Raw genomic sequence first — 25,824 nt, forward strand, 5'->3', positions numbered from 1 at the left:
CTGTACAATATAAGTAGTGAGAGGCAGTTTACAGGAGTTCTGCATCCTGAGTGTAGGAAACACTTTACGGGAGTTCTGTAGCATGGGAGTAGTCTTACGCACCATGCGGGTTTTCAGTAGTGTGAGTAAAAGAGAAGCAGCTTACAGGATTTCTGTACATTGGAAGTAGTGAGAGGCAGTTTACAGGAGTTCTGCATCCTGAGTGTAGGAAACACTTTACGGGAGTTCTGTAGCATGGGAGTAGTCTTACGCACTATGCGGGTTTTCAGTAGTGTGAGTAAAAGAGAAGCAGCTTACAGGGTTTCTGTGCATTGGAAGTACGGAGAAGCAGTTTACAGGAGTTCTGCATCCTGAGTGTAGGAAACACTTTGCGGGAGTTCTGTAGCATGGGAGTAGTCTTACGCACTATGCGGGTTTTCAGTAGTCTGAGTAAAAGAGAAGCAGCTTACAAAATTTCTGTACAATATAAGTAGTGAGAGGCAGTTTACAGGAGTTCTGCATCCTGAGTGTAGGAAACACTTTACGGGAGTTCTGTAGCATGGGAGTAGTCTTACGCACCATGCGGGTTTTCAGTAGTCTGAGTAAAAGAGAAGCAGCTTACAGGATTTCTGTACATTGGAAGTAGTGAGAGGCAGTTTACAGGAGTTCTGCATCCTGAGTGTAGGAAACACTTTACGGGAGTTCTGTAGCATGGGAGTAGTCTTACGCACTATGCGGATTTTCAGTAGTGTGAGTAAAAGAGAAGCAGCTTACAGGGTTTCTGTACATTGGAAGTACGGAGAGGCAGTTTACAGGAGTTCTGCATCCTGAGTGTAGGAAACACTTTACGGGAGTTCTGTAGCATGGGAGTAGTCTTACACACTATGCGGGTTTTCAGTAGTCTGAGTAAAAGAGAAGCCGCTTACAGGATTTCTGTACTTTGGAAGTAGTGAGAGGCAGTTTACAGGAGTTCTGCATCCTGAGTGTAGGAAACACTTTACGGGAGTTCTGTAGCATGGGAGTAGTCTTACGCACCATGCGGGTTTTCAGTAGTCTGAGTAAAAGAGAAGCAGCTTACAGGATTTCTGTACAATGGAAGTAGTGAGAGGCAGTTTACAGGAGTTCTGCATCCTGAGTGTAGGAAACACTTTACGGGAGTTCTGTAGCATGGGAGTAGTCATACGCACAATGCGGGTTTTCAGTAGTGTGAGTAAAAGAGAAGCAGCTTACAGGATTTTTGTACATTGGAAGTAGTGAGAGGCAGTTTACAGGAGTTCTGCATCCTGAGTGTAGGAAACACTTTACGGGAGTTCTGTAGCATGGGAGTAGTCTTACGCACTATGCGGGTTTTCAGTAGTGTGAGTAAAAGAGAAGCAGCTTACAGGATTTCTGTACATTGGAAGTAGTGAGAGGCAGTTTACAGGAGTTCTGCATCCTGAGTGTAGGAAACACTTTACGGGAGTTCTGTAGCATGGGAGTAGTCTTACGCACCATGCGGGTTTTCAGTAGTGTGAGTAAAAGAGAAGCAGCTTACAGGATTTCTGTACATTGGAAGTAGTGAGAGGCAGTTTACAGGAGTTCTGCATCCTGAGTGTAGGAAACACTTTACGGGAGTTCTGTAGCATGGGAGTAGTCTTACGCACCATGCGGGTTTTCAGTAGTGTGAGTAAAAGAGAAGCAGCTTACAGGATTTCTGTACATTGGAAGTAGTGAGAGGCAGTTTACAGGAGTTCTGCATCCTGAGTGTAGGAAACACTTTACGGGAGTTCTGTAGCATGGGAGTAGTCTTACACACTATGCGGGTTTTCAGTAGTGTGAGTAAAAGAGAAGCAGCTTACAGGATTTCTGTACATTGGAAGTACGGAGAGGCAGTTTACAGGAGTTATGCATCCTGAGTGTAGGAAACAATTTACGGGAGTTCTGTAGCATGGGAGTAGTCTTACGCACTATGCGTGTTTTCAGTAGTGTGAGTAAAAGAGAAGCAGCTTACAGGATTTCTGTACATTGGAAGTACGGAGAGGCAGTTTACAGGAGTTATGCATCCTGAGTGTAGGAAACACTTTACGGGAGTTCTGTAGCATGGGAGTAGTCTTACGCACCATGCGGGTTTCCAGTAGTGTGAGCAAAAGAGAAGCAGCTTACAGGATTTCTGTACATTGGAAGTAGTGAGAGGCAGTGTACAGGAGTTCTGCATCCTGAGTGTAGGAAACACTTTACGGGAGTTCTGTAGCATGGGAGTAGTCTTACGCACCATGCGGTTTTTCAGTAGTGTGAGTAAAAGAGAAGCAGCTTACAGGATTTCTGTACATTGGAAGTAGTGAGAGGCAGTTTACAGGAGTTCTGCATCCTGAGTGTAGGAAACACTTTACGGGAGTTCTGTAGCATGGGAGTAGTCTTACGCACTATGCGGGTTTTCAGTAGTCTGAGTAAAAGAGAAGCAGCTTACAGGATTTCTGTACATTGGAAGTAGTGAGATGCAGTTTACAGGAGTTCTGCATCCTGAGTGTAGGAAACACTTTACGGGAGTTCTGTAGCATGGGAGTAGTCTTACGCACAATGTGGGTTTTCAGTAGTGTGAGTAAAAGAGAAGCAGCTTACAGGGTTCCTGTACATTGGAAGTACGGAGAAGCAGTTTACAGGAGTTCTGCATCCTGAGTGTAGGAAACACTTTACGGGAGTTCTGTAGCATGGGAGTAGTCTTACGCACCATGCGGGTTTTCAGTAGTCTGAGTAAAAGAGAAGCAGCTTACAGGATTTCTGTACAATATAAGTAGTGAGAGGCAGTTTACAGGAGTTCTGCATCCTGAGTGTAGGAAACACTTTACGGGAGTTCTGTAGCATGGGAGTAGTCTTACGCACCATGCGGGTTTTCAGTAGTGTGAGTAAAAGTGAAGCAGCTTACAGGATTTCTGTACAATATAAGTAGTGAGAGGCAGTTTACAGGAGTTCTGCATCCTGAGTGTAGGAAACACTTTACGGGAGTTCTGTAGCATGGGAGTAGTCTTACGCACAATGCGGGTTTTCAGTAGTGTGAGTAAAAGAGAAGCAGCTTACAGGATTTCTGTACATTGGAAGTACGGAGAGGCAGTTTACAGGAGTTCTGCATCCTGAGTGTAGGAAACACTTTACGGGAGTTCTGTAGCATGGGAGTAGTCTTACGCACTATGCGGGTTTTCAGTAGTCTGAGTAAAAGAGAAGCAGCTTACAAAATTTCTGTACAATATAAGTAGTGAGAGGCAGTTTACAGGAGTTCTGCATCCTGAGTGTAGGAAACACTTTACGGGAGTTCTGTAGCATGGGAGTAGTCTTACGCACTATGCGGGTTTTCAGTAGTGTGAGTGAAAGAGAAGCAGCTTACAGGGTTTCTGTACATTGGAAGTACGGAGAGGCAGTTTACAGGAGTTCTGCATCCTGAGTGTAGGAAACACTTTACGGGAGTTGTGTAGCATGGGAGTAGTCTTACGCACTATGCGGGTTTTCAGTAGTGTGAGTTAAAGAGAAGCAGCTTACAGGGTTTCTGTACATTGGAAGTAGTGAGAGGCAGTTTACAGGAGTTCTGCATCCTGAGTGTAGGAAACACTTTACGGGAGTTCTGTAGCATGGGAGTAGTCTTACGCACTATGCGGGTTTTCAGTAGTGTGAGTGAAAGAGAAGCAGCTTACAGGGTTTCTGTACATTGGAAGTACGGAGAGGCAGTTTACAGGAGTTCTGCATCCTGAGTGTAGGAAACACTTTACGGGAGTTGTGTAGCATGGGAGTAGTCTTACGCACTATGCGGGTTTTCAGTAGTGTGAGTTAAAGAGAAGCAGCTAACAGGATTTCTGTACATTGGAAATAGTGAGAGGTAGTTGAAAGGAGTTCTGCATCCTGAGTGTAGGAAACACATTACGGGAGTTCTGTAGCATGGGAGTAGTCTTACGCACTATGCGGGTTTTCAGTAGTGTGAGTAAAAGAGAATCAGCTTACAGGATTTCTGTACATTGGAAGTAGTCAGATGCAGTTTACAGGAGTTCTGCATCCTGAGTGTAGGAAACACTTTACGGGAGTTCTGTAGCATGGGAGTAGTCTTACGCACAATGCGGCTTTTCAGTAGTGTGAGTAAAAGAGAAGCAGCTTAGAGGGTTTCTGTACATTGGAAGTACAGAGAAGCAGTTTACAAGAGTTCTGGATCCTGAGTGTAGGAAACACTTTACGGGAGTTCTGTAGCATGGGAGTAGTCTTACGCACAATGTGGGTTTTCAGTAGTGTGAGTAAAAGAGAAGCAGCTTACAGGGTTTCTATATATTGGAAGTACGGAGAAGCAGTTTACAGGAGTTCTGCATCCTGAGTGTAGGAAACACTTTACGGGAGTTCTGTAGCATGGGAGTAGTCTTACGCACTATGCGGATTTTCAGTAGTCTGAGTAAAAGAGAAGCAGCTTACAGGATTTCTGTACATTGGAAGTAGTGAGAGGCAGTTTACAGGAGTTCTGCATCCTGAGTGTAGGAAACACTTTACGGGAGTTCTGTAGCATGGGAGTAGTCTTACGCACTATGCGGGTTTTCAGTAGTGTGAGTAAAAGAGAAGCAGCTTACAGGATTTCTGTACATTGGAAGTAGTGAGATGCAGTTTACAGGAGTTCTGCATCCTGAGTGTAGGAAACACTTTACGGGAGTTCTGTAGCATGGGAGTAGTCTTACGCACAATGCGGGTTTTCAGTAGTGTGAGTAAAAGAGAAACAGCTTACAGGGTTTCTGTACATTGGAAGTAGTGAGAGGCAGTTTACAGGAGTTCTGCATCCTGAGTGTAGGAAACACTTTACGGGAGTTCTGTAGCATGGGAGTAGTCTTACGCACTATGAGGGTTTTCAGTAGTCCTAGTGAAAGAGAAGCAGCTTACAGGATTTCTGTACAATGGAAGTAGTGAGAGGCAGTTTACAGGAGTTCTGCATCCTGAGTGTAGGAAACACTTTACGGGAGTTCTGTAGCATGGGAGTAGTCTTACGCACCATGCGGGTTTTCAGTAGTCTGAGTAAAAGAGAAGCAGCTTACAGGATTTCTGTACAATATAAGTAGTGAGAGGCAGTTTACAGGAGTTCTGCATCCTGAGTGTAGGAAACACTTTACGGGAGTTCTGTAGCATGGGAGTAGTCTTACGCACTATGCGGGTTTTCAGTAGTGTGAGTAAAAGAGAATCAGCTTACAGGATTTCTGTACATTGGAAGTAGTCAGATGAAGTTTACAGGAGTTCTGCATCCTGAGTGTAGGAAACACTTTACGGGAGTTCTGTAGCATGGGAGTAGTCTTACGCACAATGCGGCTTTTCAGTAGTGTGAGTAAAAGAGAAGCAGCTTAGAGGGTTTCTGTACATTGGAAGTACAGAGAAGCAGTTTACAAGAGTTCTGGATCCTGAGTGTAGGAAACACTTTACGGGAGTTCTGTAGCATGGGAGTAGTCTTACGCACAATGCGGGTTTTCAGTAGTGTGAGTAAAAGAGAAGCAGCTTACAGGGTTTGTATATATTGGAAGTACGGAGAAGCAGTTTACAGGAGTTCTGCATCCTGAGTGTAGGAAACACTTTGCGGGAGTTCTGTAGCATGGGAGTAGTCTTACGCACTATGCGTGTTTTCAGTAGTGTGAGTAAAAGAGAAGCAGCTTACAGGGTTTCTGTACATTGGAAGTAGTGAGAGGCAGTTTACAGGAGTTCTGCATCCTGAGTGTAGGAAACACTTTACGGGAGTTCTGTAGCATGGGAGTAGTCTTACGCACTATGCGGGTTTTCAGTAGTGTGAGTGAAAGAGAAGCAGCTTACAGGGTTTCTGTACATTGGAAGTACGGAGAGGCAGTTTACAGGAGTTCTGCATCCTGAGTGTAGGAAACACTTTACGGGAGTTGTGTAGCATGGGAGTAGTCTTACGCACTATGCGGGTTTTCAGTAGTGTGAGTTAAAGAGAAGCAGCTAACAGGATTTCTGTACATTGGAAATAGTGAGAGGTAGTTGAAAGGAGTTCTGCATCCTGAGTGTAGGTAACACATTACGGGAGTTCTGTAGCATGGGAGTAGTCTTACGCACTATGCGGGTTTTCAGTAGTGTGAGTAAAAGAGAATCAGCTTACAGGATTTCTGTACATTGGAAGTAGTCAGATGCAGTTTACAGGAGTTCTGCATCCTGAGTGTAGGAAACACTTTACGGGAGTTCTGTAGCATGGGAGTAGTCTTACGCACAATGCGGCTTTTCAGTAGTGTGAGTAAAAGAGAAGCAGCTTAGAGGGTTTCTGTACATTGGAAGTACAGAGAAGCAGTTTACAAGAGTTCTGGATCCTGAGTGTAGGAAACACTTTACGGGAGTTCTGTAGCATGGGAGTAGTCTTACGCACAATGCGGGTTTTCAGTAGTGTGAGTAAAAGAGAAGCAGCTTACAGGGTTTCTATATATTGGAAGTACGGAGAAGCAGTTTACAGGAGTTCTGCATCCTGAGTGTAGGAAACACTTTACGGGAGTTCTGTAGCATGGGAGTAGTCTTACGCACTATGCGGATTTTCAGTAGTCTGAGTAAAAGAGAAGCAGCTTACAGGATTTCTGTACATTGGAAGTAGTGAGAGGCAGTTTACAGGAGTTCTGCATCCTGAGTGTAGGAAACACTTTACGGGAGTTCTGTAGCATGGGAGTAGTCTTACGCACTATGCGGGTTTTCAGTAGTGTGAGTAAAAGAGAAGCAGCTTACAGGATTTCTGTACAAAGGAAGTAGTGAGAGGCAGTTTACAGGAGTTCTGCATCCTGAGTGTAGGAAACACTTTACGGGAGTTCTGTAGCATGGGAGTAGTCTTACGCACAATGCGGGTTTTCAGTAGTGTGAGTAAAAGAGAAACAGCTTACAGGGTTTCTGTACATTGGAAGTAGTGAGAGGCAGTTTACAGGAGTTCTGCATCCTGAGTGTAGGAAACACTTTACGGGAGTTCTGTAGCATGGGAGTAGTCTTACGCACTATGAGGGTTTTCAGTAGTCCTAGTGAAAGAGAAGCAGCTTACAGGATTTCTGTACAATGGAAGTAGTGAGAGGCAGTTTACAGGAGTTCTGCATCCTGAGTGTAGGAAACACTTTACGGGAGTTCTGTAGCATGGGAGTAGTCTTACGCACTATGCGGGTTTTCAGTAGTGTGAGTAAAAGAGAAGCAGCTTACAGGATTTCTGTACATTGGAAGTAGTGAGAGGCAGTTTACAGGAGTTCTGCATCCTGAGTGTAGGAAACACTTTACGGGAGTTCTGTAGCATGGGAGTAGTCTTATGCACTATGCGTGTTTTCAGTAGTCTGAGTAAAAGAGAAGCAGCTTACAGGATTTCTGTACATTGGAAGTAGTGAGAGGCAGTTTACAGGAGTTCTGCATCCTGAGTGTAGGAAACACTTTACGGGAGTTCTGTAGCATGGGAGTAGTCTTATGCAACATGCGGGTTTTCAGTAGTCTGAGTGAAAGAGAAGCAGCTTACAGGATTTCTGTACAATGGAAGTAGTGAGAGGCAGTTTACAGGAGTTCTGCATCCTGAGTGTAGGAAACACTTTACGGGAGTTCTGTAGCATGGGAGTAGTCTTACGCACTATGCGGGTTTTAAGTAGTGTGAGTAAAAGAGAAGCAGCTTACAGGATTTCTGTACATTGGAAGTAGTGAGAGGCAGTTTATAGGAGTTCTGCATCCTGAGTGTAGGAAACACTTTACGGGAGTTCTGTAGCATGGGAGTAGTCTTACGCACCATGCGGGTTTTCAGTAGTCTGAGTAAAAGAGAAGCAGCTTACAGGATTTCTGTGCAATATAAGTAGTGAGAGGCAGTTTACAGGAGTTCTGCATCCTGAGAGTAGGAAACACTTTACGGGAGTTCTGTAGCATGGGCGTAGTCTTACACACTATGCGGGTTTTCAGTAGTCTGAGTAAAAGAGAAGCAGCTTACAGGATTTCTGAACAATATAAGTAGTGAGAGGCACTTTACAGGAGTTCTGCATCCTGAGTGTAGGAAACACTTTACGGGAGTTCTGTAGCATGGGAGTAGTCTTACGCACTATGCGGGTTTTCAGTAGTCTGAGTGAAAGAGAAGCAGCTTACAGGATTTCTGTACAATGGAAGTAGTGAGAGGCAGTTTACAGGAGTTCTGCATCCTGAGTGTAGGAAACACTTTACGGGAGTTCTGTAGCATGGGAGTAGTCTTACGCACTATGCGGGTTTTCAGTAGTCTGAGTGAAAGAGAAGTAGCTTACAGGATTTCTGTACATTGGAAGTATTGAGAGGCAGTTTACAGGAGTTCTGCATCCTGAGTGTAGGAAACACTTTACGGGAGTTCTGTAGCATGGGAGTAGTCTTACGCACTATGCGTGTTTTCAGTAGTCTGAGTAAAAGAGAAGCAGCTTACAGGATTTCTGTACATTGGAAGTAGGGAGAGGCAGTTTACAGGAGTTCTGCATCCTGAGTGTAGGAAACACTTTACGGGAGTTCTGTAGCATGGGAGTAGTCTTACGCACAATGCGGGTTTTCAGTAGTGTGAGTAAAAGAGAAGCAGCTTACAGGGTTTCTGTACATTGGAAGTAGTGAGAGGCAGTTTACAGGAGTTCTGCATCCTGAGTGTAGGAAACACTTTACGGGAGTTGTGTAGCATGGGAGTAGTCTTACGCACTATGCGGGTTTTCAGTAGTCTGAGTAAAAGAGAAGCAGCTTACAGGATTTCTGTACAATATAAGTAGTGAGAGGCAGTTTACAGGAGTTCTGCATCCTGAGTGTAGGAAACACTTTACGGGAGTTCTGTAGCATGGGAGTAGTCTTACGCACTATGCGGGTTTTCAGTAGTCTGAGTGAAAGAGAAGCAGCTTACAGGATTTCTGTACAATGGAAGTAGTGAGAGGCAGTTTACAGGAGTTCTGCATCCTGAGTGTAGGAAACACTTTACGGGAGTTGTGTAGCATGGGAGTAGTCTTACGCACTATGCGGTTTTTCAGTAGTGTGAGTGAAAGAGAAGCAGCTTACAGGATTTCTGTACATTGGAAGTACGGAGAGGCAGTTTACAGGAGTTCTGCATCCTGAGTGTAGGAAACACTTTACGGGAGTTCTGTAGCATGGGAGTAGTCTTACGCACTATGCGGGTTTTCAGTAGTCTGAGTGAAAGAGAAGCAGCTTACAGGATTTCTGTACATTGGAAGTAGTGAGAGGCAGTTTACAGGAGTTCTGCATCCTGAGTGTAGGAAACACTTTACGGGAGTTCTGTAGCATGGGAGTAGTCTTACGCACCATGCGGGTTTTCAGTAGTCTGAGTAAAAGAGAAGCAGCTTACAGGATTTCTGTACAATATAAGTAGTGAGAGGCAGTTTACAGGAGTTCTGCATCCTGAGTGTAGGAAACACTTTACGGGAGTTCTGTAGCATGGGAGTAGTCTTACGCACTATGCGGGTTTTCAGTAGTCTGAGTGAAAGAGAAGCAGCTTACAGGATTTCTGTACATTGGAAGTAGTGAGAGGCAGTTTACAGGAGTTCTGCATCCTGAGTGTAGGAAACACTTTACGGGAGTTCTGTAGCATGGGAGTAGTCTTACGCACCATGCGGGTTTTCAGTAGTCTGAGTAAAAGAGAAGCAGCTTACAGGATTTCTGTACAATATAAGTAGTGAGAGGCAGTTTACAGGAGTTCTGCATCCTGAGTGTAGGAAACACTTTACGGGAGTTCTGTAGCATGGGAGTAGTCTTACGCACTATGCGGGTTTTCAGTAGTCTGAGTAAAAGAGAAGCAGCTTACAGGATTTCTGTACATTGGAAGTAGTGAGAGGCAGTTTACAGGAGTTCTGCATCCTGAGTGTAGGAAACACTTTACGGGAGTTGTGTAGCATGGGAGTAGTCTTACGCACTATGCGGGTTTTCAGTAGTCTGAGTGAAAGAGAAGCAGCTTACAGGATTTCTGTACAAAGGAAGTAGTGAGAGGCAGTTTACAGGAGTTCTGCATCCTGAGTGTAGGAAACACTTTACGGGAGTTCTGTAGCATGGGAGTAGTCTTACGCACTATGCGGGTTTTCAGTAGTCTGAGTGAAAGAGAAGCAGCTTACAGGATTTCTGTACAATGGAAGTAGTGAGAGGCAGTTTACAGGAGTTCTGCATCCTGAGTGTAGGAAACACTTTACGGGAGTTGTGTAGCATGGGAGTAGTCTTACGCACTATGCGGGTTTTCAGTAGTCTGAGTAAAAGAGAAGCAGCTTACAGGATTTCTGTACATTGGAAGTAGTGAGAGGCAGTTTACAGGAGTTCTGCATCCTGAGTGTAGGAAACACTTTACGGGAGTTCTGTAGCATGGGAGTAGTCTTACGCACAATGCGGGTTTTCAGTAGTGTGAGTAAAAGAGAAGCAGCTTACAGGGTTTCTGTACAATATAAGTAGTGAGAGGCAGTTTACAGGAGTTCTGCATCCTGAGTGTAGGAAACACTTTACGGGAGTTCTGTAGCATGGGAGTAGTCTTACGCACAATGTGGGTTTTCAGTAGTGTGAGTAAAAGAGAAGCAGCTTACAGGGTTTCTGTACATTGGAAGTACGGAGAAGCAGTTTACAGGAGTTCTGCATCCTGAGTGTAGGAAACACTTTACGGGAGTTGTGTAGCATGGGAGTAGTCTTACGCACTATGCGGGTTTTCAGTAGTCTGAGTAAAAGAGAAGCAGCTTACAGGATTTCTGTACATTGGAAGTAGGGAGAGGCAGTTTACAGGAGTTCTGCATCCTGAGTGTAGGAAACACTTTACGGGAGTTCTGTAGCATGGGAGTAGTCTTACGCACAATGCGGGTTTTCAGTAGTGTGAGTAAAAGAGAAGCAGCTTACAGGGTTTCTGTACATTGGAAGTAGTGAGAGGCAGTTTACAGGAGTTCTGCATCCTGAGTGTAGGAAACACTTTACGGGAGTTGTGTAGCATGGGAGTAGTCTTACGCACTATGCGGGTTTTCAGTAGTCTGAGTAAAAGAGAAGCAGCTTACAGGATTTCTGTACAATATAAGTAGTGAGAGGCAGTTTACAGGAGTTCTGCATCCTGAGTGTAGGAAACACTTTACGGGAGTTCTGTAGCATGGGAGTAGTCTTACGCACTATGCGGGTTTTCAGTAGTCTGAGTGAAAGAGAAGCAGCTTACAGGATTTCTGTACAATGGAAGTAGTGAGAGGCAGTTTACAGGAGTTCTGCATCCTGAGTGTAGGAAACACTTTACGGGAGTTGTGTAGCATGGGAGTAGTCTTACGCACTATGCGGTTTTTCAGTAGTGTGAGTGAAAGAGAAGCAGCTTACAGGATTTCTGTACATTGGAAGTACGGAGAGGCAGTTTACAGGAGTTCTGCATCCTGAGTGTAGGAAACACTTTACGGGAGTTCTGTAGCATGGGAGTAGTCTTACGCACTATGCGGGTTTTCAGTAGTCTGAGTGAAAGAGAAGCAGCTTACAGGATTTCTGTACATTGGAAGTAGTGAGAGGCAGTTTACAGGAGTTCTGCATCCTGAGTGTAGGAAACACTTTACGGGAGTTCTGTAGCATGGGAGTAGTCTTACGCACCATGCGGGTTTTCAGTAGTCTGAGTAAAAGAGAAGCAGCTTACAGGATTTCTGTACAATATAAGTAGTGAGAGGCAGTTTACAGGAGTTCTGCATCCTGAGTGTAGGAAACACTTTACGGGAGTTCTGTAGCATGGGAGTAGTCTTACGCACTATGCGGGTTTTCAGTAGTCTGAGTGAAAGAGAAGCAGCTTACAGGATTTCTGTACATTGGAAGTAGTGAGAGGCAGTTTACAGGAGTTCTGCATCCTGAGTGTAGGAAACACTTTACGGGAGTTCTGTAGCATGGGAGTAGTCTTACGCACCATGCGGGTTTTCAGTAGTCTGAGTAAAAGAGAAGCAGCTTACAGGATTTCTGTACAATATAAGTAGTGAGAGGCAGTTTACAGGAGTTCTGCATCCTGAGTGTAGGAAACACTTTACGGGAGTTCTGTAGCATGGGAGTAGTCTTACGCACTATGCGGGTTTTCAGTAGTCTGAGTAAAAGAGAAGCAGCTTACAGGATTTCTGTACATTGGAAGTAGTGAGAGGCAGTTTACAGGAGTTCTGCATCCTGAGTGTAGGAAACACTTTACGGGAGTTGTGTAGCATGGGAGTAGTCTTACGCACTATGCGGGTTTTCAGTAGTCTGAGTGAAAGAGAAGCAGCTTACAGGATTTCTGTACAAAGGAAGTAGTGAGAGGCAGTTTACAGGAGTTCTGCATCCTGAGTGTAGGAAACACTTTACGGGAGTTCTGTAGCATGGGAGTAGTCTTACGCACTATGCGGGTTTTCAGTAGTCTGAGTGAAAGAGAAGCAGCTTACAGGATTTCTGTACAATGGAAGTAGTGAGAGGCAGTTTACAGGAGTTCTGCATCCTGAGTGTAGGAAACACTTTACGGGAGTTGTGTAGCATGGGAGTAGTCTTACGCACTATGCGGGTTTTCAGTAGTCTGAGTAAAAGAGAAGCAGCTTACAGGATTTCTGTACATTGGAAGTAGTGAGAGGCAGTTTACAGGAGTTCTGCATCCTGAGTGTAGGAAACACTTTACGGGAGTTCTGTAGCATGGGAGTAGTCTTACGCACAATGCGGGTTTTCAGTAGTGTGAGTAAAAGAGAAGCAGCTTACAGGGTTTCTGTACAATATAAGTAGTGAGAGGCAGTTTACAGGAGTTCTGCATCCTGAGTGTAGGAAACACTTTACGGGAGTTCTGTAGCATGGGAGTAGTCTTACGCACAATGTGGGTTTTCAGTAGTGTGAGTAAAAGAGAAGCAGCTTACAGGGTTTCTGTACATTGGAAGTACGGAGAAGCAGTTTACAGGAGTTCTGCATCCTGAGTGTAGGAAACACTTTACGGGAGTTCTGTAGCATGGGAGTAGTCTTACGCACAATGCGGGTTTTCAGTAGTCTGAGTAAAAGAGAAGCAGCTTACAGGATTTCTGTACAATATAAGTAGTGAGAGGCAGTTTACAGGAGTTCTGCATCCTGAGTGTAGGAAACACTTTACGGGAGTTCTGTAGCATGGGAGTAGTCTTACGCACAATGTGGGTTTTCAGTAGTGTGAGTAAAAGAGAAGCAGCTTACATTTTTTCTGTACAATGGAAGTACGGAGAAGCAGTTTACAGGAGTTCTGCATCCTGAGTGTAGGAAACACTTTACGGGAGTTCTGTAGCATGGGAGTAGTCTTACGCACTATGCGTGTTTTCAGTAGTCTGAGTAAAATAGAAGCAGCTTACAGGATTTCTGTTAATTGGAAGTAGGGAGAGGCAGTTTACAGGAGTTCTGCATCCTGAGTGTAGGAAACACTTTACGGGAGTTCTGTAGCATGGGAGTAGTCTTACGCACTATGCGGGTTTTCAGTAGTCTGAGTGAAAGAGAAGCAGCTTACAGGATTTCTGTACAATGGAAGTAGTGAGAGGCAGTTTACAGGAGTTCTGCATCCTGAGTGTAGGAAACACTTTACGGGAGTTCTGTAGCATGGGAGTAGTCTTACGCACTATGCGGGTTTTCAGTAGTCTGAGTGAAAGAGAAGTAGCTTACAGGATTTCTGTACATTGGAAGTATTGAGAGGCAGTTTACAGGAGTTCTGCATCCTGAGTGTAGGAAACACTTTACGGGAGTTCTGTAGCATGGGAGTAGTCTTACGCACTATGCGTGTTTTCAGTAGTCTGAGTAAAAGAGAAGCAGCTTACAGGATTTCTGTACATTGGAAGTAGTGAGAGGCAGTTTACAGGAGTTCTGCATCCTGAGTGTAGGAAACACTTTACGGGAGTTCTGTAGCATGGGAGTAGTCTTACGCACAATGCGGGTTTTCAGTAGTGTGAGTAAAAGAGAAGCAGCTTACAGGGTTTCTGTACATTGGAAGTAGTGATAGGCAGTTTACAGGAGTTCTGCATCCTGAGTGTAGGAAACACTTTACGGGAGTTGTGTAGCATGGGAGTAGTCTTACGCACTATGCGGGTTTTCAGTAGTCTGAGTAAAAGAGAAGCAGCTTACAGGATTTCTGTACAATATAAGTAGTGAGAGGCAGTTTACAGGAGTTCTGCATCCTGAGTGTAGGAAACACTTTACGGGAGTTCTGTAGCATGGGAGTAGTCTTACGCACTATGCGGGTTTTCAGTAGTGTGAGTAAAAGAGAAGCAGCTTACAGGGTTTCTGTACAATGGAAGTAGTGAGAGGCAGTTTACAGGAGTTCTGCATCCTGAGTGTAGGAAACACTTTACGGGAGTTGTGTAGCATGGGAGTAGTCTTACGCACTATGCGGTTTTTCAGTAGTGTGAGTGAAAGAGAAGCAGCTTACAGGATTTCTATACATTGGAAGTACGGAGAGGCAGTTTACAGGAGTTCTGCATCCTGAGTGTAGGATACACTTTACGGGAGTTCTGTAGCATGGGAGTAGTCTTACGCACTATGCGGGTTTTCAGTAGTCTGAGTGAAAGAGAAGCAGCTTACAGGATTTCTGTACATTGGAAGTAGTGAGAGGCAGTTTACAGGAGTTCTGCATCCTGAGTGTAGGAAACACTTTACGGGAGTTCTGTAGCATGGGAGTAGTCTTACGCACCATGCGGGTTTTCAGTAGTCTGAGTAAAAGAGAAGCAGCTTACAGGATTTCTGTACAATATAAGTAGTGAGAGGCAGTTTACAGGAGTTCTGCATCCTGAGTGTAGGAAACACTTTACGGGAGTTCTGTAGCATGGGAGTAGTCTTACGCACTATGCGGGTTTTCAGTAGTCTGAGTGAAAGAGAAGCAGCTTACAGGATTTCTGTACATTGGAAGTAGTGAGAGGCAGTTTACAGGAGTTCTGCATCCTGAGTGTAGGAAACACTTTACGGGAGTTCTGTAGCATGGGAGTAGTCTTACGCACCATGCGGGTTTTCAGTAGTCTGAGTAAAAGAGAAGCAGCTTACAGGATTTCTGTACAATATAAGTAGTGAGAGGCAGTTTACAGGAGTTCTGCATCCTGAGTGTAGGAAACACTTTACGGGAGTTCTGTAGCATGGGAGTAGTCTTACGCACTATGCGGGTTTTCAGTAGTCTGAGTAAAAGAGAAGCAGCTTACAGGATTTCTGTACATTGGAAGTAGTGAGAGGCAGTTTACAGGAGTTCTGCATCCTGAGTGTAGGAAACACTTTACGGGAGTTCTGTAGCATGGGAGTAGTCTTACGCACTATGCGGGTTTTCAGTAGTCTGAGTGAAAGAGAAGCAGCTTACAGGATTTCTGTACAATGGAAGTAGTGAGAGGCAGTTTACAGGAGTTCTGCATCCTGAGTGTAGGAAACACTTTACGGGAGTTCTGTAGCATGGGAGTAGTCTTACGCACCATGCGGGTTTTCAGTAGTCTGAGTAAAAGAGAAGCAGCTTACAGGATTTCTGTACAATATAAGTAGTGAGAGGCAGTTTACAGGAGTTCTGCATCCTGAGTGTAGGAAACACTTTACGGGAGTTCTGTAGCATGGGAGTAGTCTTACGCACTATGCGGGTTTTCAGTAGTCTGAGTAAAAGAGAAGCAGCTTACAGGATTTCTGTACATTGGAAGTAGTGAGAGGCAGTTTACAGGAGTTCTGCATCCTGAGTGTAGGAAACACTTTACGGGAGTTGTGTAGCATGGGAGTAGTCTTACGCACTATGCGGGTTTTCAGTAGTCTGAGTGAAAGAGAAGCAGCTTACAGGATTTCTGTACAAAGGAAGTAGTGAGAGGCAGTTTACAGGAGTTCTGCATCCTGAGTGTAGGAAACACTTTACGGGAGTTCTGTAGCATGGGAGTAGTCTTACGCACTATGCGGGTTTTCAGTAGTCTGAGTGAAAGAGAAGCAGCTTACAGGATTTCTGTACAATGGAAGTAGTGAGAGGCAGTTTACAGGAGTTCTGCATCCTGAGTGTAGGAAACACTTTACGGGAGTTGTGTAGCATGGGAGTAGTCTTACGCACTATGCGGGTTTTCAGTAGTCTGAGTAAAAGAGAAGCAGCTTACAGGATTTCTGTACATTGGAAGTAGTGAGAGGCAGTTTACAGGAGTTCTGCATCCTGAGTGTAGGAAACACTTTACGGGAGTTCTGTAGCATGGGAGTAGTCTTACGCACAATGCGGGTTTTCAGTAGTGTGAGTAAAAGAGAAGCAGCTTACAGGGTTTCTGTACAATATAAGTAGTGAGAGGCAGTTTACAGGAGTTCTGCATCCTGAGTGTAGGAAACACTTTACGGGAGTTCTGTAGCATGGGAGTAGTCTTACGCACAATGTGGGTTTTCAGTAGTGTGAGTAAAAGAGAAGCAGCTTACAGGGTTTCTGTACATTGGAAGTACGGAGAAGCAGTTTACAGGAGTTCTGCATCCTGAGTGTAGGAAACACTTTACGGGAGTTCTGTAGCATGGGAGTAGTCTTACGCACAATGCGGGTTTTCAGTAGTCTGAGTAAAAGAGAAGCAGCTTACAGGATTTCTGTACAATATAAGTAGTGAGAGGCAGTTTACAGGAGTTCTGCATCCTGAGTGTAGGAAACACTTTACGGGAGTTCTGTAGCATGGGAGTAGTCTTACCACCATGCGGGTTTTCAGTAGTCTGAGTAAAAGTGAAGCAGCTTACAGGATTTCTTTACAATGGAAGTAGTGAGAGGCAGTTTACAGGAGTTCTGCATCCTGAGTGTAGGAAACACTTTACGGGAGTTCTGTAGCATGGGAGTAGTCTTACGCACAATGTGGGTTTTCAGTAGTGTGAGTAAAAGAGAAGCAGCTTACAGGATTTCTGTACATTGGAAGTAGTGAGAGGCAGTTTACAGGAGTTCTGCATCCTGAGTGTAGGAAACACTTTACGGGAGTTCTGTAGCATGGGAGTAGTCTTACGCACTATGCGTGTTTTCAGTAGTCTGAGTAAAAGAGAAGCAGCTTACAGGATTTCTGTACATTGGAAGTAGGGAGAGGCAGTTTACAGGAGTTCTGCATCCTGAGTGTAGGAAACACTTTACGGGAGTTCTGTAGCATGGGAGTAGTCTTACGCACTATGCGGGTTTTCAGTAGTGTGAGTAAAAGAGAAGCAGCTTACAGGATTTCTGTACAATATAAGTAGTGAGAGGCAGTTTACAGGAGTTCTGCATCCTGAGTGTAGGAAACACTTTACGGGAGTTCTGTAGCATGGGAGTAGTCTTACGCACCATGCGGGTTTTCAGTAGTCTGAGTGAAAGAGAAGCAGCTTACAGGATTTCTGTACAATGGAAGTAGTGAGAGGCAGTTTACAGGAGTTCTGCATCCTGAGTGTAGGAAACACTTTACGGGAGTTCTGTAGCATGGGAGTAGTCTTACGCACCATGCGGGTTTTCAGTAGTCTGAGTGAAAGAGAAGCAGCTTACAGGATTTCTGTACAATGGAAGAAGTGAGAGGCAGTTTACAGGAGTTCTGCATCCTGAGTGTAGGAAACACTTTACGGGAGTTGTGTAGCATGGGAGTAGTCTTACGCACTATGCGGGTTTTCAGTAGTGTGAGTAAAAGAGAAGCAGCTTACAGGATTTCTGTACATTGGAAGTAGTGAGAGGCAGTTTACAGGAGTTCTGCATCCTGAGTGTAGGAAACACTTTACGGGAGTTCTGTAGCATGGGAGTAGTCTTACGCACTATGCGGGTTTTCAGTAGTCTGAGTAAAAGAGAAGCAGCTTACAGGATTTCTGTACAATATAAGTAGTGAGAGGCAGTTTACAGGAGTTCTGCATCCTGAGTGTAGGAAACACTTTACGGGAGTTCTGTAGCATGGGAGTAGTCTTACGCACCATGCGGGTTTTCAGTAGTCTGAGTAAAAGTGAAGCAGCTTACAGGATTTCTTTACAATGGAAGTAGTGAGAGGCAGTTTACAGGAGTTCTGCATCCTGAGTGTAGGAAACACTTTACGGGAGTTCTGTAGCATGGGAGTAGTCTTACGCACAATGTGGGTTTTCAGTAGTGTGAGTAAAAGAGAAGCAGCTTACAGGGTTTCTGTACAATGGAAGTACGGAGAAGCAGTTTACAGGAGTTCTGCATCCTGAGTGTAGGAAACACTTTACGGGAGTTCTGTAGCATGGGAGTAGTCTTACGCACTATGCGTGTTTTCAGTAGTCTGAGTAAAAGAGAAGCAGCTTACAGGATTTCTGTACATTGGAAGTAGGGAGAGGCAGTTTACAGGAGTTCTGCATCCTGAGTGTAGGAAACACTTTACGGGAGTTCTGTAGCATGGGAGTAGTCTTACGCACTATGCGGGTTTTCAGTAGTGTGAGTAAAAGAGAAGCAGCTTATAGGATTTCTGTACAGTATAAGTAGTGAGAGGCAGTTTACAGGAGTTCTGCATCCTGAGTGTAGGAAACACTTTACGGGAGTTCTGTAGCATGGGAGTAGTCTTACGCACCATGCGGGTTTTCAGTAGTGTGAGTAAAAGAGAAGCAGCTTACAGGGTTTCTGTACATTGGAAGTAGTGAGAGGCAGTTTACAGGAGTTCTGCATCCTGAGTGTAGGAAACACTTTACGGGAGTTCTGTAGCATGGGAGTAGTCTTACGCACAATGTGGGTTTTCAGTAGTGTGAGTAAAAGAGAAGCAGCTTACAGGATTTCTGCACAATATAAGTAGTGAAAGGCAGTTTACAGGAGTTCTGCATCCTGAGTGTAGGAAACACTTTACGGGAGTTCTGTAGCATGGGAGTAGTCTTACGCACAATGCGGGTTTTCAGTAGTCTGAGTGAAAGAGAAGCAGCTTACAGGATTCTGTACAATGGAAGTAGTGAGAGGCAGTTTACAGGAGTTCTGCATCCTGAGTGTAGGAAACACTTTACGGGAGTTCTGTAGCATGGGAGTAGTCTTACGCACAATGCGGGTTTTCAGTAGTGTGAGTAAAAGAGAAGCAGCTTACAGGGTTTCTGTACATTGGAAGTACGGAGAGGCAGTTTACAGGAGTTCTGCATCCTGAGTGTAGGAAACACTTTACGGGAGTTCTGTAGCATGGGAGTAGTCTTACGCACTATGCGGGTTTTCAGCAGTCTGAGTGAAAGAGAAGCAGCTTACAGGATTTCTGTACAATATAAGTAGTGAGAGGCAGTTTACAGGAGTTCTGCATCCTGAGTGTAGGAAACACTTTGCGGGAGTTCTGTAGCATGGGAGTAGTCTTACGCACTATGCGGGTTTTCAGTAGTGTGAGTAAAAGAGAAGCAGCTTACAGGATTTCTGTACTTTGGAAGTAGTGAGAGGCAGTTTACAGGAGTTCTGCATCCTGAGTGTAGGAAACACTTTACGGGAGTTGTGTAGCATGGGAGTAGTCTTACGCACCATGCGGGTTTTCAGTAGTCTGAGTAAAAGAGAAGCAGCTTACAGGATTTCTGTACATTGGAAGTAGTGAGAGGCAGTTTACAGGAGTTCTGCATCCTGAGTGTAGGAAACACTTTACGGGAGTTGTGTAGCATGGGAGTAGTCTTACGCACTATGCGGGTTTTCAGTAGTCTGAGTAAAACAGAAGCAGCTTACAGGATTTCTGTACAATATAAGTAGTGAGAGGCAGTTTACAGGAGTTCTGCATCCTGAGTGTAGGAAACACTTTACGGGAGTTCTGTAGCATGGGAGTAGTCTTACGCACCATGCGGGTTTTCAGTAGTCTGAGTGAAAGAGAAGCAGCTTACAGGATTTCTGTACAATGGAAGTAGTGAGAGGCAGTTTACAGGAGTTCTGCATCCTGAGTGTAGGAAACACTTTACGGGAGTTCTGTAGCATGGGAGTAGTCTTACGCACAATGTGGGTTTTCAGTAGTGTGAGTAAAAGAGAAGCAGCTTACATTTTTTCTGTACATTGGAAGTACGGAGAAGCAGTTTACAGGAGTTCTGCATCCTGAGTGTAGGAAACACTTTACGGGAGTTCTGTAGCATGGGAGTAGTCTTACGCACAATGTGGGTTTTCAGTAGTGTGAGTAAAAGAGAAGCAGCTTACATTTTTTCTGTACATTGGAAGTAGTGAGAGGCAGTTTACAGGAGTTCTGCATCCTGAGTGTAGGAAACACTTTTCGGGAGTTCTGTAGCATGGGAGTAGTCTTACGCACTATGCGGGTTTTCAGTAGTGTGAGTAAAAGAGAAGCAGCTTACAGGATTTCTGTACAATATAAGTAGTGAGAGCCAGTTTACAGGAGTTCTGCATCCTGAGTGTAGGAAACACTTTACGGGAGTTCTGTAGCATGGGAGTAGTCTTACGCACTATGCGGGTTTTCAGTAGTGTGAGTAAAAGAGAAACAGCTTACAGGGTTTCTGTACATTGGAAGTAGTGAGAGGCAGTTTACAGGAGTTCTGCATCCTGAGTGTAGGAAACACTTTACGGGAGTTCTGTAGCATGGGAGTAGTCTTACGCACTATGAGGGTTTTCAGTAGTCCTAGTGAAAGAGAAGCAGCTTACAGGATTTCTGTACAATGGAAGTAGTGAGAGGCAGTTTACAGGAGTTCTGCATCCTGAGTGTAGGAAACACTTTACGGGAGTTCTGTAGCATGGGAGTAGTCTTACGCACTATGCGGGTTTTCAGTAGTGTGAGTAAAAGAGAAGCAGCTTACAGGATTTCTGTACATTGGAAGTAGTGAGAGGCAGTTTACAGGAGTTCTGCATCCTGAGTGTAGGAAACACTTTACGGGAGTTCTGTAGCATGGGAGTAGTCTTATGCACTATGCGTGTTTTCAGTAGTCTGAGTAAAAGAGAAGCAGCTTACAGGATTTCTGTACATTGGAAGTAGTGAGAGGCAGTTTACAGGAGTTCTGCATCCTGAGTGTAGGAAACACTTTACGGGAGTTCTGTAGCATGGGAGTAGTCTTATGCAACATGCGGGTTTTCAGTAGTCTGAGTGAAAGAGAAGCAGCTTACAGGATTTCTGTACAATGGAAGTAGTGAGAGGCAGTTTACAGGAGTTCTGCATCCTGAGTGTAGGAAACACTTTACGGGAGTTGTGTAGCATGGGAGTAGTCTTACGCACTATGCGGGTTTTCAGTAGTCTGAGTAAAAGAGAAGCAGCTTACAGGATTTCTGTACAATATAAGTAGTGAGAGGCAGTTTACAGGAGTTCTGCATCCTGAGTGTAGGAAACACTTTACGGGAGTTCTGTAGCATGGGAGTAGTCTTACGCACTATGCGGGTTTTCAGTAGTCTGAGTGAAAGAGAAGCAGCTTACAGGATTTCTGTACAATGGAAGTAGTGAGAGGCAGTTTACAGGAGTTCTGCATCCTGAGTGTAGGAAACACTTTACGGGAGTTGTGTAGCATGGGAGTAGTCTTACGCACTATGCGGTTTTTCAGTAGTGTGAGTGAAAGAGAAGCAGCTTACAGGATTTCTGTACATTGGAAGTACGGAGAGGCAGTTTACAGGAGTTCTGCATCCTGAGTGTAGGAAACACTTTACGGGAGTTCTGTAGCATGGGAGTAGTCTTACGCACTATGCGGGTTTTCAGTAGTCTGAGTGAAAGAGAAGCAGCTTACAGGATTTCTGTACATTGGAAGTAGTGAGAGGCAGTTTACAGGAGTTCTGCATCCTGAGTGTAGGAAACACTTTACGGGAGTTCTGTAGCATGGGAGTAGTCTTACGCACTATGCGGGTTTTCAGTAGTCTGAGTAAAACAGAAGCAGCTTACAGGATTTCTGTACAATATAAGTAGTGAGAGGCAGTTTACAGGAGTTCTGCATCCTGAGTGTAGGAAACACTTTACGGGAGTTCTGTAGCATGGGAGTAGTCTTACGCACTATGCGGGTTTTCAGTAGTCTGAGTGAAAGAGAAGCAGCTTACAGGATTTCTGTACATTGGAAGTAGTGAGAGGCAGTTTACAGGAGTTCTGCATCCTGAGTGTAGGAAACACTTTACGGGAGTTCTGTAGCATGGGAGTAGTCTTACGCACCATGCGGGTTTTCAGTAGTCTGAGTAAAAGAGAAGCAGCTTACAGGATTTCTGTACAATATAAGTAGTGAGAGGCAGTTTACAGGAGTTCTGCATCCTGAGTGTAGGAAACACTTTACGGGAGTTCTGTAGCATGGGAGTAGTCTTACGCACTATGCGGGTTTTCAGTAGTCTGAGTAAAAGAGAAGCAGCTTACAGGATTTCTGTACATTGGAAGTAGTGAGAGGCAGTTTACAGGAGTTCTGCATCCTGAGTGTAGGAAACACTTTACGGGAGTTGTGTAGCATGGGAGTAGTCTTACGCACTATGCGGGTTTTCAGTAGTCTGAGTGAAAGAGAAGCAGCTTACAGGATTTCTGTACAAAGGAAGTAGTGAGAGGCAGTTTACAGGAGTTCTGCATCCTGAGTGTAGGAAACACTTTACGGGAGTTCTGTAGCATGGGAGTAGTCTTACGCACTATGCGGGTTTTCAGTAGTCTGAGTGAAAGAGAAGCAGCTTACAGGATTTCTGTACAATGGAAGTAGTGAGAGGCAGTTTACAGGAGTTCTGCATCCTGAGTGTAGGAAACACTTTACGGGAGTTGTGTAGCATGGGAGTAGTCTTACGCACTATGCGGGTTTTCAGTAGTCTGAGTAAAAGAGAAGCAGCTTACAGGATTTCTGTACATTGGAAGTAGTGAGAGGCAGTTTACAGGAGTTCTGCATCCTGAGTGTAGGAAACACTTTACGGGAGTTCTGTAGCATGGGAGTAGTCTTACGCACAATGCGGGTTTTCAGTAGTGTGAGTAAAAGAGAAGCAGCTTACAGGGTTTCTGTACAATATAAGTAGTGAGAGGCAGTTTACAGGAGTTCTGCATCCTGAGTGTAGGAAACACTTTACGGGAGTTCTGTAGCATGGGAGTAGTCTTACGCACAATGTGGGTTTTCAGTAGTGTGAGTAAAAGAGAAGCAGCTTACAGGGTTTCTGTACATTGGAAGTACGGAGAAGCAGTTTACAGGAGTTCTGCATCCTGAGTGTAGGAAACACTTTACGGGAGTTCTGTAGCATGGGAGTAGTCTTACGCACAATGCGGGTTTTCAGTAGTCTGAGTAAAAGAGAAGCAGCTTACAGGATTTCTGTACAATATAAGTAGTGAGAGGCAGTTTACAGGAGTTCTGCATCCTGAGTGTAGGAAACACTTTACGGGAGTTCTGTAGCATGGGAGTAGTCTTACGCACAATGTGGGTTTTCAGTAGTGTGAGTAAAAGAGAAGCAGCTTACATTTTTTCTGTACAATGGAAGTACGGAGAAGCAGTTTACAGGAGTTCTGCATCCTGAGTGTAGGAAACACTTTACGGGAGTTCTGTAGCATGGGAGTAGTCTTACGCACTATGCGTGTTTTCAGTAGTCTGAGTAAAATAGAAGCAGCTTACAGGATTTCTGTTAATTGGAAGTAGGGAGAGGCAGTTTACAGGAGTTCTGCATCCTGAGTGTAGGAAACACTTTACGGGAGTTCTGTAGCATGGGAGTAGTCTTACGCACTATGCGGGTTTTCAGTAGTCTGAGTGAAAGAGAAGCAGCTTACAGGATTTCTGTACAATGGAAGTAGTGAGAGGCAGTTTACAGGAGTTCTGCATCCTGAGTGTAGGAAACACTTTACGGGAGTTCTGTAGCATGGGAGTAGTCTTACGCACTATGCGGGTTTTCAGTAGTCTGAGTGAAAGAGAAGTAGCTTACAGGATTTCTGTACATTGGAAGTATTGAGAGGCAGTTTACAGGAGTTCTGCATCCTGAGTGTAGGAAACACTTTACGGGAGTTCTGTAGCATGGGAGTAGTCTTACGCACTATGCGTGTTTTCAGTAGTCTGAGTAAAAGAGAAGCAGCTTACAGGATTTCTGTACATTGGAAGTAGTGAGAGGCAGTTTACAGGAGTTCTGCATCCTGAGTGTAGGAAACACTTTACGGGAGTTCTGTAGCATGGGAGTAGTCTTACGCACAATGCGGGTTTTCAGTAGTGTGAGTAAAAGAGAAGCAGCTTACAGGGTTTCTGTACATTGGAAGTAGTGAGAGGCAGTTTACAGGAGTTCTGCATCCTGAGTGTAGGAAACACTTTACGGGAGTTGTGTAGCATGGGAGTAGTCTTACGCACTATGCGGGTTTTCAGTAGTCTGAGTAAAAGAGAAGCAGCTTACAGGATTTCTGTACAATATAAGTAGTGAGAGGCAGTTTACAGGAGTTCTGCATCCTGAGTGTAGGAAACACTTTACGGGAGTTCTGTAGCATGGGAGTAGTCTTACGCACTATGCGGGTTTTCAGTAGTGTGAGTAAAAGAGAAGCAGCTTACAGGGTTTCTGTACAATGGAAGTAGTGAGAGGCAGTTTACAGGAGTTCTGCATCCTGAGTGTAGGAAACACTTTACGGGAGTTGTGTAGCATGGGAGTAGTCTTACGCACTATGCGGTTTTTCAGTAGTGTGAGTGAAAGAGAAGCAGCTTACAGGATTTCTGTACATTGGAAGTACGGAGAGGCAGTTTACAGGAGTTCTGCATCCTGAGTGTAGGATACACTTTACGGGAGTTCTGTAGCATGGGAGTAGTCTTACGCACTATGCGGGTTTTCAGTAGTCTGAGTGAAAGAGAAGCAGCTTACAGGATTTCTGTACATTGGAAGTAGTGAGAGGCAGTTTACAGGAGTTCTGCATCCTGAGTGTAGGAAACACTTTACGGGAGTTCTGTAGCATGGGAGTAGTCTTACGCACCATGCGGGTTTTCAGTAGTCTGAGTAAAAGAGAAGCAGCTTACAGGATTTCTGTACAATATAAGTAGTGAGAGGCAGTTTACAGGAGTTCTGCATCCTGAGTGTAGGAAACACTTTACGGGAGTTCTGTAGCATGGGAGTAGTCTTACGCACTATGCGGGTTTTCAGTAGTCTGAGTGAAAGAGAAGCAGCTTACAGGATTTCTGTACATTGGAAGTAGTGAGAGGCAGTTTACAGGAGTTCTGCATCCTGAGTGTAGGAAACACTTTACGGGAGTTCTGTAGCATGGGAGTAGTCTTACGCACCATGCGGGTTTTCAGTAGTCTGAGTAAAAGAGAAGCAGCTTACAGGATTTCTGTACAATATAAGTAGTGAGAGGCAGTTTACAGGAGTTCTGCATCCTGAGTGTAGGAAACACTTTACGGGAGTTCTGTAGCATGGGAGTAGTCTTACGCACTATGCGGGTTTTCAGTAGTCTGAGTAAAAGAGAAGCAGCTTACAGGATTTCTGTACATTGGAAGTAGTGAGAGGCAGTTTACAGGAGTTCTGCATCCTGAGTGTAGGAAACACTTTACGGGAGTTCTGTAGCATGGGAGTAGTCTTACGCACTATGCGGGTTTTCAGTAGTCTGAGTGAAAGAGAAGCAGCTTACAGGATTTCTGTACAATGGAAGTAGTGAGAGGCAGTTTACAGGAGTTCTGCATCCTGAGTGTAGGAAACACTTTACGGGAGTTCTGTAGCATGGGAGTAGTCTTACGCACCATGCGGGTTTTCAGTAGTCTGAGTAAAAGAGAAGCAGCTTACAGGATTTCTGTACAATATAAGTAGTGAGAGGCAGTTTACAGGAGTTCTGCATCCTGAGTGTAGGAAACACTTTACGGGAGTTCTGTAGCATGGGAGTAGTCTTACGCACTATGCGGGTTTTCAGTAGTCTGAGTAAAAGAGAAGCAGCTTACAGGATTTCTGTACATTGGAAGTAGTGAGAGGCAGTTTACAGGAGTTCTGCATCCTGAGTGTAGGAAACACTTTACGGGAGTTGTGTAGCATGGGAGTAGTCTTACGCACTATGCGGGTTTTCAGTAGTCTGAGTGAAAGAGAAGCAGCTTACAGGATTTCTGTACAAAGGAAGTAGTGAGAGGCAGTTTACAGGAGTTCTGCATCCTGAGTGTAGGAAACACTTTACGGGAGTTCTGTAGCATGGGAGTAGTCTTACGCACTATGCGGGTTTTCAGTAGTCTGAGTGAAAGAGAAGC

This window comes from Oryctolagus cuniculus, chromosome 19 (genome assembly GCF_964237555.1).
Source record: "Oryctolagus cuniculus chromosome 19, mOryCun1.1, whole genome shotgun sequence".
Classification (NCBI taxonomy): domain Eukaryota; kingdom Metazoa; phylum Chordata; class Mammalia; order Lagomorpha; family Leporidae; genus Oryctolagus; species Oryctolagus cuniculus.